The sequence below is a fragment of the Pezoporus flaviventris genome, unplaced genomic scaffold, assembly GCF_033815535.1.
Source record: "Pezoporus flaviventris isolate CSIRO_AGI_PZ_B2104156 unplaced genomic scaffold, CSIRO_AGI_Pfla_v1 ptg000029l, whole genome shotgun sequence".
In the NCBI taxonomy this organism is placed as follows: Eukaryota; Metazoa; Chordata; class Aves; order Psittaciformes; family Psittacidae; genus Pezoporus; species Pezoporus flaviventris.
The window spans coordinates 5867832-5883304 of record NW_026892577.1 but is presented as its reverse complement, the minus strand read 5'-3'; positions in this window follow the sequence as shown (position 1 = coordinate 5883304).

Sequence of the window (15473 nt, the reverse complement as noted above, 5' to 3'; positions counted from 1 at the left end):
ATTATTTATATGTTTTCCCTTTGTGCCCAGAAGTCACAACCAAGGACCTCATCGGTCTAGGTTGCAGTGGAATGCCAACTCTTCCATGTTGGTGAAAAATAGGGTGAGCAACTGGCTACAGGGGTATGGCCTGATCACCCCTTTCACCCCCAGATTCACACAAGCGAGGGGGGCCTCCAGAGCAGGGTGGTGGCAAGCTGGCACTCTCTGTCCTTGCGCCACGGGACAGCATGGGGCCCTATGTACAGCTGGTAATTCACTATAGCCATTACTTCCATCTGTTTTTATGGGATAAGGCAGGGAAGCAAGTCAATGTATTGCATATTCAGAAGACATTTATTTTCCATTAGTTTTGTAAATCTCATTTTTCACTTATTGTATGGAATTTTAAAAAGTTTAAGCAACTGCTGACTCAATAAAGCAGTGCCACATGGTTTTAAGCTTTTCTTAACAGAAAAGAAAGGAAGGGAAAGGCAGAAAAAAAGAGCAGTCATTTGAGTCCTGTTCATGTCATTAGACCATGAAAAGATGTAAAGACAATTTACAGTAAAATGGTTGCATGGACCACTGCAGCAATCGTGAAAGCAAGCAATAATCATAAAAATGAACGTGTGTGACAGTGCTGTCCCAGCTATATCTGGCATCCACATAGGAGAGCTCTACCACCTATGACTTTGAGTAGAGATTTTGGATGCTGTTTTGGGAGTGATGCTCCATCTGGAGACTAAATTCAGTACGGCACCAACACTAAGCTTCAGTAGAGCTTTAAAACAATGAATTTGCTAAGAGACTGTTGCAATTGCTATGTTATAAGACAGGTACTTTGGCATTCATTTAAAATGTGCTTGGAAAACATCTTGAGACTTTAAAGGCAGATCAGCTACAAGTGAATGCATCTCAACTTCCCATCATTATCAATAATGTCACCAGCCTGTTTTAAGGACTCTGAGGACAGGAGTCTGCCAACCCCTGGACTGATTTTCTTCAGGGATCAATACAAAATACTCACGACTTGCATCCATGTTCTAGGACTTGCTCTTCTGCATTTAATGTGGGGTGGGGATGAATTAGCCTGGACATCTACAGCAGTGGAGATCATGAAGTCATGCTGTCTGTCCATCTGTTTGACCCTCCCTTGACAATTCTTGAATCCTCTGGCATTTTGAACCAGATTTGACAGCGGCAAACTCTCTCAGAGATGATAAAGTCCCTCTGAGTTCCAGGGAAATCTCTGCCGGCACTGAGAGGCTTTCCAGATCCGCTGCTGAAGAAAAGGCAGGGAGAGCTCAGCTGTTATCCATTCTCTCTGGCAGCATCCAGATGGCCAATTATCACACATCTACTTCTGGACCAGCATCTGCGCTCTCCTGCCCAGCTGGCAGGCCAAGAAGATTAGGTAGGAGACATGGAGAGTGTTGTGGTGTTGGAGGGAACAAGGGATATGGGAGAGAGTTAAGGGTATAGGGAAAACTGGAAACACTGCAGCTGCAGTATGTAATAGTATGTAAGATTGCAGTGGGAATCGAGGGAAGGGGAAGGACGATGGGGAGATAGAGACACATCTGCAGGACACCAGGCCTTGCTAAGGGTACTGCTCTGGGTAAGTAGACACCATGGTGTTACCAGCTCCTTGTTTCAATCCTTCAACTCAGTTGCTCTTACCAGTGAGAAGCACAGCCCCATTTGGGAGGTACCTGCTGGCAAGGGCTCTGGCTGGGCAGGCTGCAATGCCCGGTGCTCAACCGGACAGGTCTACCATGTGAGAAAGGCTCGGGGTGTTTCCATGTAGCACGGTGAGGACCAGAGCTGGCTGTGCATAGCAAGAAGGGTGGGGTCTTCCAAAAAAGAAGAAAAAGAGCTGGTTATCTTATTTGCAAACAAGCCCATCTGTAGTAGCTCTGTAGTTCCCAGGCATCGGCAACGCCCGGGGTTTAATTTTCATCAGAAAATACCTCCTTTGCTCCCTCATTTTGTGTTCCCTTTTTGAATATGCTGCAGGGGTATTTTTGGATCTAATCATCTTTTTAATCTGCTCCCCCCTCATCCTTCCTCGGCCCCCGCTGCCTCCCTGCCTGCTCCTCCAAACTTATATAATGGCACATTATACAAAATAGCGAAGCAGGTGGTATTTTTAAAGACAGTGAGTGAGCATTTTTTTGGCCTAAATTTGGAATGAAACAGATGGATTTTAAGACTCTGCTTTTTCTATGAATAGTAACCGTTGTTCTCCACTGCCTTAAACACCAGTTTCAAGACCACCTCCAGCAACCAATCAGCACTCTGTTATTTAATTATAACTAAATTCTTAGCTCTGTCTGCTGCTGCATGGGCAAGTGGGGGGCACTGGATCAACTTCTGGAGCCAGGCAGCCTTGCCAACAATAATTTTCCTTTTCCCAGAGGGCTGAGGGGGCCTGGAGTGGGTTCCAAGTTCCTCCTAAACTGGCTGCTCAGTTTGGGCTCCCTGACAGAGGGCTTGAAAAGGGTTATAGAAAGGCAGATAAATGCACTTCTTGTTGCAAGCTTCCCTGACAAGCCAGGCCTCCAGAACAGTGATCTCATTCCTGCATTATTATTAGTGGTGCCAGATTTTTTCCATTAACAGGTAATTGAGTCGAAACTAAAATAAGCAAAGTTTGTTTTATCCAATGCGTTTTCTTGCTTGCTTGTGAAAGAAAAACACTTTAGAGAGGGGTTTGCTTTTAATGTTCATGGAAATGTATTTACATCTTAGAGGTTCCTCCCTGCTCTAGGGTAATTAACCTGACTGGTCTTTTTGTTATTGTTGTTTTGATTTTTAAAGCAAAGACATTGGCGAAGCTTAATTCTTTTTTTTTTAATGGTTGAGCCTTATCCTGCTCCCGTGTGTGTGTGCATTCACCTTGCGTGATTGACTTCACCCATGGCCCTAGGGGGGAAGCAGGAGCCCAACAGGAGCAATGTCGTGCACCACTTCCAGGCTCACAGTGAGCTTTGTCTTCCAGAGGGACACTGCTAGGACCAGGCAGTGTCTTTTCTCCTGATTGAGAAGGGAAACAGTGGCTGCCCGTGAAATGCTCATGGTCTTGATGAAGACCATTCTTTGTTGCTAATCCATGCTGTTATAAAAGTGGAAGGGACAAGTGGGAGGTTGTGGATGCCCCATCCATGGCCATGGTTCAAGGCCAGATTGGATGGCACTTGGAGCAACCTGGTCTAGTGGAAGCTGTCCTTGCAAGTGGCATGGGGTTGGAAATGGATGAACTTTAAGGTCCTTTCCAACCCAAACCATTCTGAGATTCTAAGTGTAAGATCTGGGCTACACACCCTCAAGAGCAGCATGTGCAATGCTGCAAGCCCTTGGGGACAAGCAGAGAAGTTACTACCAGTGTGAATGTCTTTCCATTTTCTGAGGCACCTCCCTGATGCCTCTTAATCTTCTGGTACTGGAGTGCCATGGGGGACTCAGGGCCAACCTACACATCTAGCAGTTAATTCCCTCTAATATACATGGGATTGATGCCTGGAAAAAGAACTGTTTTCCTACCTAGCTGGGGTGTCTGAGACAGTTGCTTGTGGCGTCAGCTCTGAACTTACTGCTACACAAAGTAGGTACCTCCTTGTTTGCATCCTGAAGTGAGCAAAACCCACAGAGACTTTGCCCCGTTTCAGCTACTGGTTTAACAGCGAACAGTCAACCATGCAGAAAAGCAGACAAGTTTTTAATGTTTTGGGGTATCCATGGAGGTAGGCGCCTGCGCACCTTACCCTTGTGAAAGAGGACATGCTCTCTGCAATGCTAGGACTTGAGCTCTTTGCCCACAAACTGACATCCTCGTACCAGCCACGTATTTTTGTGTGACCTCTTCTCCAGTCCTTGTCAATGGAGCAAACGGATGGGAGCATTGCAGAAGGGTCAGTAGAGAGGTAGAGCAAGGAGGGTCCTGAGAGTGTGCTGTGGGATGGAGACCACATGTCCCCATCATAACACCCCACAGCAGGGCAGGGAACCGGGTGGCTGCAGAAGTGCTGAGCGTGGTAGCGGTGCCTGCTGAGTGCTCCCTTATATCCCCTGGGCTCTGGGAGGCCAATTACCAATTCACAGAGCCTGTTTCAGCACAAACAGGAACTTCAAAGGGTTGGGAGCCTTTCTGGTTTGGTTTTCTGGGTTTTTTTTAATGCCCTCCTAAAAAAATGCAAACAGACAGATGCGTATTTTAAGGTCAAGTACATAATTGTTTGTAACAGGTATTTCAAACATTGTCTCTTCCACTGGGCAGGTATCATAGGGTCGGTCAGGTATTACTGGCTACCCGATGAGAGATGCAAGACACAGTAACCCCCATCTGCACTTGAATACATCCTCTCTAAAGTAGAATTTTAGGGGCTTCTTGTCTTGTTTTGTTTAATTGCACAACTTTTGGGGCTTTTTTTGGTTGGAAAATGTAGCCAGGTTTCATCTTGTGGAAGTCTGATGCTGGGACTTTTGTGGCAGTGAAGCTGTAGGAGAAAGCAGGTGGGTGATATAGAGCCACGGTCCTCTGATAACCCTTGTCTGGGCTGAGGTGGAGGGTCTGTGTGGGGATGTACTGTGTATACAGGAGCATACCAGAAAATGCCTGTTAATGGCTGAAACAAAACAAGATGTCCAAATTGTATTCCTAGAGGTCTGGGATATGCATTAACCAAGTTGCCTAGTTTTCACCTGGCTCTAAAGTAGCTATAAAAAAGACGGAGTCATGGGGCACACTGGCTTGCATAGCTCTTATGATCTAGAATAAACATGTCCAGCACTTGCACAGCAAAATCAGGGTTGCCACAATAGGAGCAGAAGAAATTCCTTCTCTAGTCAGTCATTCAACATATTTGCTTCTCATTGGATTTTCCAGGGTACTCCTTATGGTACCAACCATATGTTTTAGTTCCCTGTTTACTGCATGAATTTTGCTAAAGTAGACAAGTGTCTTGCTTTTATGAACTTTCCTGCATCAAAGAACTTTGATTTGTGAAAAAACATTGAATAAAGTATTTAATTTTAAGAGACTATCTCTCTCTTTCCTCACCCTCTTTAAATCTGTAAGTGACTTTTAACAGACAACATTAAGGGGTATGCAATACACAGGTAAGAAAGATTTGCCACCTACAAATGTGTTCACTCATTAAAGCCTCTGTTTAGCTAGAGGCTGCCTGCAGTATGAACAGTACAGACCCCTCTGAACTCTGTCCTTTCTTCAGTCCACTCTGACCTGAATGAATGAGCTGAGGGATGTTACAGCTGCTCTGCCTCCTCCTTCCTTCAGATCCTTTCTGTTCCATTTACACTTTATGCAGTGCTCATCACTGTTGCATCTCAGCACCTCAGGTTCCTTCCAAGAGCTGCCAGGTTTACCTGCTCTTCTGCATTTCATGGGGATGTCACAATAGCATCAGCTCCACCTTATGTGTTCCTAACCTGACGCAAAGGACCATTTTGGGGTTGAGTTTCACATCTGTGGATTATTTGATATGTTTTTTAGCAAAACCACCTATTAGCAGTGAATGGAATGGTAAGACAAACTGCTTCAAATCACAGGAGAATAGCAACAAGATTTGGCCTAGTAGAGCAGACCTAGTAGTGTGGAAAAGGGCGTGATGAGTGGTTTTACAGTATCAGTTAATATCCTTATAGATATGGTCAAGACCTTTTTCTTGGTTATTAGCATCTTTTAATTTTGTACTGGTTTGCATCTCTTTTCTGGGACAAAACGCCCAAGATTTCCAATGGCAGCTCATGGCCTTGAGTGTCTGATTTGATAAAGGAAGATGGTTCGCAGCAAGAACTTAATTCCTTTCATTCCATTGGGAAGGAATCTGACTCAAATGTCTCAATTTCAACTCTAAAGCTAAAGCCAAAACAATCAGTAGCTACTACTGAAAAATCTACAGTGATCTTATTTTATTTCAATCCATGAGATACATTTAGCATGCTTGGTACTGTATAGAATAACAATATTTTACAGGACTATAAATAATTCTAAATGTTACTTACATTAAAATATGTTCAAGTTCCACTGTTTCAAATAAGTTCTTTGGATTTAATCCAACCTAAAAATTGTATTTACTCCAACTTAAATATTTTAGGGGGATTATTTTTTCCCCCTGAATATACATACCTGTGTTCTTTAGTGGTGATGTTGTTCTGGCTAGTTTTCTTTACTCGAACAGAGGTGACTCCGCAGCACATTTCTTTTGACAAAGCCACACAAAACCAACACGGATCAGTTAACACGGATGACATCTTTAAACTTGAATACATTTTTTCACTATAAACGCCACCAGTCAACTTTCGTGTAGGTAGGTTTCCATTGTTAGTTGTCAAAGTCTTCTTGAGTGGATTTCCCACTGTGTCACTTTTGTGTGAGTCAAATCAAGATTATAGGTAACAGAGAAGAAAAGAAAAAGAAGAGAAGGTTAGACCCTCATTTTAGAGTTTAAGAAAAATCCACCAGCAGGTTGCAGTTCGAGTTGGTAATATACATGAAAGGGGGAGTCCAAGCCGTGTCACAGGTATCACTATATTAGGCTTTCAGGAAAAAGCATACAAAACACATATTGTAGTGGTCACACACAGAGCCATAAATTTAGGAACAAGATCTGCCATAGCTTGAACATAGTCAGCTCTGATAATAAGGAACAATGGACTGAAGCTATTATGAAATGAAACCCAGGTGCCTGAATGGAGGGAGCTTTTAGCTGAGTTCTGGAATAAAAAAAGTCTAACTTTTTTCACAGATATATGTTGTCCTAATTTTCCTCTGTTCTCACTTTAGAAGGCAGCTGATTTTGTTTGGGATTTGATTAATGAACACAGTTAAGGGTGTTCCATGCTGAAATGTTCTGGTGTAACTTTTAAATTATTTCTTTTTGTTTCATCTTTCCTGTCTTGGATTATTTTATTTTTATTGCTATTTTGGGTGTGCAAGGAAAACACACCAAGGTATCCCTTGTATCATATCCATGAGGCAGGAGCCAGCATGGATTTCAGATACTTTGTGATAATTGGGGTCTAATATTTCTAGAAGTGTGATATTCGATAAGTCACTTAGTGAAATTGTCAGAAACAACCTGAAGGAGGAAAAGATGGTGAATACCTAAAGCCTGGCAAAAGCTTGATTTATGGCTAAAATCACTGGTTTGACAGTTTGTCTTGACTTGAATGGGATGTGAATAGACTGCTGAGACATATCTAAGAAAGCTGGAGCTCTGAGAGAGCAAAAACCTTCAGTGCAATTTGAAGAGTCCTATAAGGACATAAGAAGGATAGAGGCAAATTCCAGGTTGTCAGATGAATCTGATGGTGTCAGGCCTCCAGCCGTGGAATTTGAAGGTAAGTTTGACTTTTCTCTCAAAAAGAGTATGGGTACATTCTAGGTTTGAGAGATTTGTGTATGGCTCTTTGGTCATACTGAAGAATTTTTGTCTTTGTCAAGGTAATTATCTCATGGCCAATGTTATTATTGCTAGGAGTAAACCAGCTTAATATGAGAAGTCTGAATTCTGCTTTTGCCTTAACCGCAGGCCAGTAGCTTCCAATGGAAACCACTGCATCTGGTCCTCTTGAAGTACGCATAGTGGGTCCTTACCACATAGCCTGAACATTATGGAAACGCACCTCGGGGATTCAGTAGCATGGAATAATGTTCTTTTTACTTGAAGGAGCAACCAGAATTATCTGGGGAACAAAGAAGACTGAGATAGCCTTGTGTTCAGGTCAAACAGGGCTTCTCTCCTCTCAGAATCAATGGAAATTACTAGATTTGCATCAAAGGTTTAGTCAGCAAAAGGTTAATAGTCCTAAGCATAAGTATTTTGGCTTATCGTGCAAAACATACAAATATTCAAGGGTGTTTGCACTGAGGCTTTTGGCTGGACCTCTGTAAAGATACAAGCAAGAAGCTAAACATATGTTCTGGTGTTCTAGGCTTTGATACTTCATCATGTTCCATGTTTGCGTTCAGAGGTTTGCTTTGGGACCATCTCCAGCGTGAGAAAATATGACAGAGAAATCAAACACAGAGGTTGTTCATAACGGTGCAGTGTTCGTGTCTGAAGGGGAGCTTTTGTAAGAACTAACATTATTCTTCTTTTGACAGTAGTCACACATTTTCACTTGGCTTATCTTAACTGGGAATAACCCCTAAGACAGGATGTCTCCGGGCACTTCAGAGAAGTGCTTTTTGAAGGTAAAAGAACTAATGTTACAGGGCTGTGCCTCACATCCCTTCGACAGTTAACAATCCTATAAATACCACTGCCGAGTGCAGTGTGTGTCCACGGCTGGTCTCAAGTGTAGCTGCAGTGCCTGGCTTGTAGCACAGGAATAGTCTCTTGATGTAGGAGAATGTTCCTCGCCTTTATCAATACTTGGCTCCCTGAAACAGGTTAAACCAGCTCTGATGGGCCATGTGGGAAGGCACTGACTGAGCAATGTGAACTAGGCAAATGGGTATGGGAAAAATCGGGTGTAAACTAGGCAAATGGATATGGGAAGAATCGGGTACCAGCTGTTGCACAGAGTGAAATCTGAAAGATTCCTAGGAACAGAAAAAGATGAAAAATATGGTTTTGGGATGGATTTGGGTTTGCTGTAACCTGACATTATGCATTTATACAGCTATGAAACTTTTTAGGAACAGCTTTCAAACTTTTTCGGTGCATCACCTTTTTACCCATTCTTTTTACCAGGAAAGAGGGCTTACTCGCAACCTGAACTTTCCTTTTCCTTCCCTCTTTCTATCCAGAAAAATTTCTCTTGCTTTGGTTATAAATTTATTTTTAACAGTTTAAAATGCTGTAATGGAAAAAGTCAATCAGTATTTGGGGAGAAGTATAAAAATTAACAAAAATATTGGCTAGTTATAAAATACATTTAACCTCTTTTGTAACTTCTTAAATTTTGGGCATGTACTTCACTGGATAGATCTATTATCTGACACATCTGCGAAAGAAAAGCTATGAAGTCAATAGAAATATTTCAGTAACAGGAGGTCAAGCCGTAGTTTCCTGAGAAGAGGAACTCAGTTTTCTTTTCTTCCAATCAGTCTTGTCATCTCTTCTTCCTCACATGTGCAACTTCATTTTCCAATGCACATTTCTGTCCTACAACTGCTAAGGCATGTGGCAGGTGTGAATATCTGATCTATCAGCTGTTGAAGCCAACGGATCTTGATCACAGCTCACTTTGCATTAGGAACTAAGTGGTTCTTTCTGCAGAAAATACCATGAGATACTGGTCAGGAACTTGTAAGAGAGAAACAGAACTGAATCTGGGGAAACACCCTGCAGAGAACCAACAGAGAACACAGTGCAAAAGAGCAGTGACAAGAAGAATGTTGTCCACCGCTGGCCAAACTGCAAAATAATTAAACCAGAAACAGTATGGGGCAAGAAAGAGGCCAATTAATTCCATTGGAAGGATGTTATCTAGTAGTTCAAGAAAAGATGGAAGCACTGTATAAAGCGTAGATGCGCATGGCTATCTGCCAACCTATCACAGTCTTATTTAAGATGCTTATTAGTATCTTGTATTTCAAATTAAATATAGTTTGTTTGATAGAATGTAGGAAGGAGGCTTGTTTCAGAGATCAATCTGTACAACAATTTATTCACTGCTGTAAATTAGATGAATGAAGTTTGAGACTGAACTCATGAATCCATTGGACTCATGTTTGAGGTCTTGTAATCACTTGTATTTTGGGGTTGTGGTGGCAGCTAAGCTACTTCTAGGCACATTACTCTCCATGAATGTCTGTATCTCTTACTTTCCTGCGAAGTGTTTTGCCTGCATCAACAGTTTTGGTCTTCAAGAAGTATTTTAAGTGATTCTGTGTTGTAACCTTCATGGTTGGCAGGCCAGCATCATTATTCCCATCCTCACACATGGAGACTCCTGCAGCTTTTAAAGGACATGCAGAGAAGCAGTGTCAGCTTTGTGAATATACAGCCCCACCATTCTTATTAGATTCCATGAAAGATGAGAATAAGCCCTTTGATGCTTTCAGTGAGTGCTGAAGCCTTTACCAGTGTTGTGAAAGGTCATTAGAGAAGAGCTGGGGTGCCAAATTCAACAGCTACTCATGGGAATGGTCCTTGGGATGTGGAACTAGTCCAGGAGAAACTGTGAAAACGGAAGTGATTTATATTGAAATGAGGGTTATGAAGGCAGTAATGACCACTGAAACATACACAACAATAACTCAGAACAACCTCTCTCTGGCACACTCTGCTGTGCCATCTTTTTAACCCTGGAGGAGGCGACTGGGAAGAGAGATTTAGAGCAGATCTGTGGGACTCATACAAGTGAATGCATCTGACTTCTATCTAGGTGCTTCTGGGTTCTCATCAGCCCCTTTCAAGGTGTATGGGAAACCATCTTGGTCCTCTGTGATCTGCTCCCTGGGATACAGATAGCAGGATAAAGCAGTCATTCTCTTTTTCTCCCATGGTAAGTGGTCTCTGCCCTTTTGATATTAAATATATGGGGTCTTTCCAGAAGGGTAGTGCGAATGTCAAAGAGATAATGTATATAAGAATTCATCTGGTTTGCAACCATTTTATACTCACCACACAAAGACATAGAAAGCTTCTCACTCATTTCTCTGCACTCATCATGCTGCCATTGTAGGACCAGAAGATAATGAGATGAATAGGAAGCATTTCCACAGCATGAGCAATGTAGGAACATCGTTATTAATGTTCGTACAAAATATCCCATCTCTACATGATGTCTACATATCTGAGATACAGCCCTCTGCCAGATATAAAAAACCATGACCATCCAACAGTGATCTGTTACTTAATGGAAAGACTGCTCAAATTTCAGTTTAAATTGCATTTATTATTTATGTCTCAAGTGCAGAGTATGTATACTGAGTATGTCTTCCCCTTACAGTGCAGAGGATTAGGAGTTTCCATTTAAACAGACAGATACTGGCCCATAAGGGGGTTGAATATATCCATATTCAATATTTAAAAATGGTAAAAATCCTCTGAAATCAGTGCAAAAATTTTAATGAAGTAGCTTTTTTCTATATATGTCAGCATACACATTTTCATGCAACGGGGGCCAGGCACTTGCAGCTCAGTTCCTAATCACTGGTCTCTTTACCTCTGGCTCTGCATGGGTTAAGTAAGCACTCCTAGGTGAGTGTGCCAGCCTGAGGGAAGAATATGAAAGGACGGGGTTCAAAAGGGTTTACAGGGGTAGAGATGGACACTTATATGTGTGGCTTTTGAGGTGGTGCACAAAAAGATGGTTAGGCAGCATTACCTGCAAGTGAATGTTACACTATGTAATAATATTTTGGTTTTGGTCATCCTTTTCTCCTTGTAACTTGCTCTCCAGTAAGGATGGTTCTCAGATACAGTCCTGAGGTGACGTTTGTAGTAGTTACTTTCTGACATGTGTTATGTCTGATTTGTTCACAAGCAGCTCATTGCACTCCCTCAGTGTTCAGCAGCCTGTGCATGGCGTCTCTTGACCTTGCTTGGGTGGGTTGCATGTCAGCAGGCAGGAATGGATGCCCATAGAACTCCAGATCTCACTGCCACAGTGAATCCAGGTATCTGAATAATTCATTGCCAAGATATCTGGACTTATCTGACAGAACTTGTGTTTCTGTTGTTTTCTCCTAAAGCCTTGGAACAACACTGTTTATCTTCTCACACTAATTCACATTCATATTTGCTATAGTAGACATTATTAATGCTTTACTTAAAGCTGCACCCAGAAGTACACAGTGGAACAGATGGTAGAAAGAGTTAGGAATTTTCTTGATATTTTACGGGCTGGACAACAACCACAACCTGATCCAACACATTTTCTTGTTCTCAAACATTTTACTGTCAATACACTCCTCAGGAATGTACTCAGAGTTGTTTGGGGACATGGAAAAATATTTACCTCAGCCTTCCACAATTTATTACTTATTGTTTGAAAAAGTTGCCTCTTTTCTGTGCCAACATTTATCATCTTGGGAAACATACTGGAATATAGCAGTGATATTAAACAATAATATGCTCCTTGCTGGGATAAAATAATATTGCTAGGCCACTGCGGAGGAAGCCAAAAACCACACATGTGAAACGGTTCCTTTGGAAGGGCAAAAAGTCTCAAAGTTTGTTAGCAAATAATTTAGCTAGTGGTGCAGACATCAAATGGCTTCGGCAGCACTTGCAAAGCTATTCTGATTATGCGTTTCCCCTGGAGTGCTGGGGCACAAAGCCACTGTAATGAAGGTTAGAACCATAATAATAAGAATCCCTCACCAGTAAAAAATAATAATATAGTAAAATAATTAAAAAACCCCAAACCCCTTGCAGAAGAGCTGGGGGAAGAAAGGACAGACTGTGCGAGCCTGCCAGCAATTCATATTAATTTAACTTCAGTTTGTGCGACCCTGAATTAGGGGCTGCCTTAGCTCCTGGGCAGGGCTGGCTGCTTCCTTTCTCCCTTCTTCATCCTGGCTGGAGAAGGAGATGCTGCCATCCCTCTCCTGCAGTCGTTAAGATGCTTTCTTAGCTGAGCATTCCTTGCACATCCATACATTCCCCCTTGCCCAAAACTAGTTCAGTTAGTTCTCTTGTGCAGCCCCTTAAGTTTGGTGGAGATTTCCCACACAAAACCACACAGCTACAAATGCAGCATTCTTTAAATATTTCCCTAAAATCCCCCCGTGCTGAGCTGCCTGTGAAATAAGAGCTACAGAGCCTTGTGTGTGTTATAAAGTGAATGCCCTCGAGGATTTCCTCACTGTCTAGTTGTGCTTGCCTGCTACTTCTTTTTGTAGGACACCCAGGATGTTTAGGGGAGAAAAGACCATGATATCTCAATGCAGCCTGCTACAGAGAGCCCTTGAAGCTTCCACCATAACCCATAAATCAGATGAATGTGGTACAACAGCTAATCTAAGATGTATCTTGAACCACCCCTATCTTCTGAGTAGACTTCAGCTTGCTCAGACGCACGTCAGGAGCTATGTGTTCCTCAGCAGCTGAACCTGGCACCTTCCAAATGGGGCATCTCCAGGAGGACCCCTTTTGCTGCCCCAGGATCATGCAGGTGTGTGGCCATCGGTGTTGGAACAGTGAGGGGACCTCAGCATGGAGGGGATGCAGTTTTCCCAGGAGGTGGTGAGGAGCAATTGCACTCTTTCAGCTGATTGATTGCTCTGTGAGTTGAGCACCAGTTTTGGCACAATATAGGGCATGTTATTTAACCTTTAAAAGACACGCTCGCCCTGTGGGTGCCCTCGCATGCACCAAAGAACAAATACAAACTTTACTTCCCTTTTGATGTATGCAAAGGGGAAAAGGAGGAGGAAAGGACCAGCACTGTGCTTGGAGCATTAGGAACAGCGTTAGAATGGAAGCTGAAAGGGATGGAGAAATTCTCAAAAAATATTAATAACTCCTAATAAAGGCACATTTGAATACTGAGTTTAGTTGTGAAGGATCCAAAGAGCCCTGCATGCGCTTGGAATTGTCCTGGCCCATCTCTGAAGTGCTCCCACCTGAAGGGCAGGGTGCCCCAGTTTCTTGAAAGTGTGCTCTGGACTCGACACAAGGTGTGAAATGAATCTTTGAACCCTGGGTGCTTTGCCCAACGCCTGTTCCTTTATTAGAAGCCCAGAAGCCAGCATGGAATAAGCAGGGTAGCAGTACAGCGCGGCACATTTTACAGCAAGGCCAAATCTTTATTATGCTTCTTGGCCCAGTTTAGTGGAGAACACTGCTGGGCCTGATTTCAGTTTTGATATCATACACTGAGGCTGCAGACCCTTAAGAGTACAAGCTGGAGAAAAGAACATAGAAAATGTTAGGAATGAGAAAAGGCCATTCAACACATTGATGCTTGTCTCTTGTAATACAGCGTTTCCCCCAGGATAGCATCTAATTGCTTCTTGAACGAGCCCACTGTCTTTGCCTCAACAACCTTGCCCAGTAGGCCATTCCAAACATTTATTATTCTTTGAGTGACAAAGCACTTCCTTATGTCTCCTCTGAATTTGTTTTTTGAACTTCCATTTATGCCCCCGATCCTGTCATCTGTGCAGTATCAAAAGTAGTAACATGCATTGATATTATCCATTCAGCTAAGATTTTTGTATACTTCAGTTAGACCCCCCTTAAATGTCTCTCTTTTTTTTTTTTTTAAAGTTGAATAGATTGAGTGTTTTTTTTTCACCTTTCAGTAACTTCTACAATTTTATCCTGGAACCAAGTAGAGCAAAAATATTTGTTAAAGCCTGACTTGCATTAGACCACACTGAAGGGATGTATAAAGTGTACTATAGAAACGCGTTTCAGTAAGTTTTTTTTCCCCTCTGTCTTTTGGAGACTAAACTATCATTTAGTTTCCCTGATGCTTGTGTCTGGTTATTTTGACAAAAGTTAACCAGGAAGAGGTCAAGAATAAAAAGCTTGATATGAAATTTGGAAAAAGATGATAATCTCCATTTTTTTTCCATTTATATCATGGGCTTTCAGGCCCTCCACCACCCTCCCAGCCCCTTCTTTCTTTCTTCAAATAGTGGGGATATTTAAAAGGGAATTGTCTAACATATGGGATTTTCCATGCGTCGGTGCTTTGCAGAATCTATATGAAGAAATGTAAAAGTTCATGATGATCCCCCCAGACCCCACAGAATCAAACAGTTGCAGGTTCAGCCCTCATCCACTGGTATGACCAGGGTGAATAGTTCATTACCTTTTTGGATGAAATTCTACGGCATGTGTTATGCCGGAGGCCAGAACTGATGATCTAATGGTCCCTCCTGGCCCTAAAAAATATCTACAAATAATGATTATGGATGACATATATGCCCTGCACAAAGTCAAAACCAGCAGGCTTTGGGTGGGAACAAGAAATTAAGGAAAGGAATTTTGCCTTTGCGCTTTCACAGGAGCTGGACAAACAGCTATGAGCCCAACTGCAGCAGTGGCTGCTTATTCATTGTCTCTCTTTTTTTTTTTTATTGTATTAACAATGTGGTGGGGGTTTGCTTTTTAGGCCATCTGTGAATCTTTTTGTTTTCTTGGGGGTGTTGGTTGATGAGAAAATGAACATGAGCCGGCTTCAGTGTGCGCTTGCAGCCCAGAAAGCCAACCGTAACCTGGGCTGCCTCAAAAGGAGCGTGACCAGCAGGTCGAAGGAGGTGATCCTGTCCCTCTATTCTGTTCTCGTGAGACCTCACCTGGAGTATTGTGTGCAGTTCTGGTGTCCTCAACATAAAAAGGACATGGAACTGTTGGAACAAGTCCAGAGAAGGGCCACGAGGATGATCAGGGGACTGGAGCACCTCCTGTATGAAGACAGGCTGAGAAAGTTGGGGCTGTTCAGCCTGGAGAAGAGAAGGCTGCGTGGAGACCTCATAGCAGCCTTCCAGTATCTGAAGGGGGCCTATAGGGATGCTGGGGAGGGACTCTTCATTAGGGATTGTTGTGATAGCACAAGGG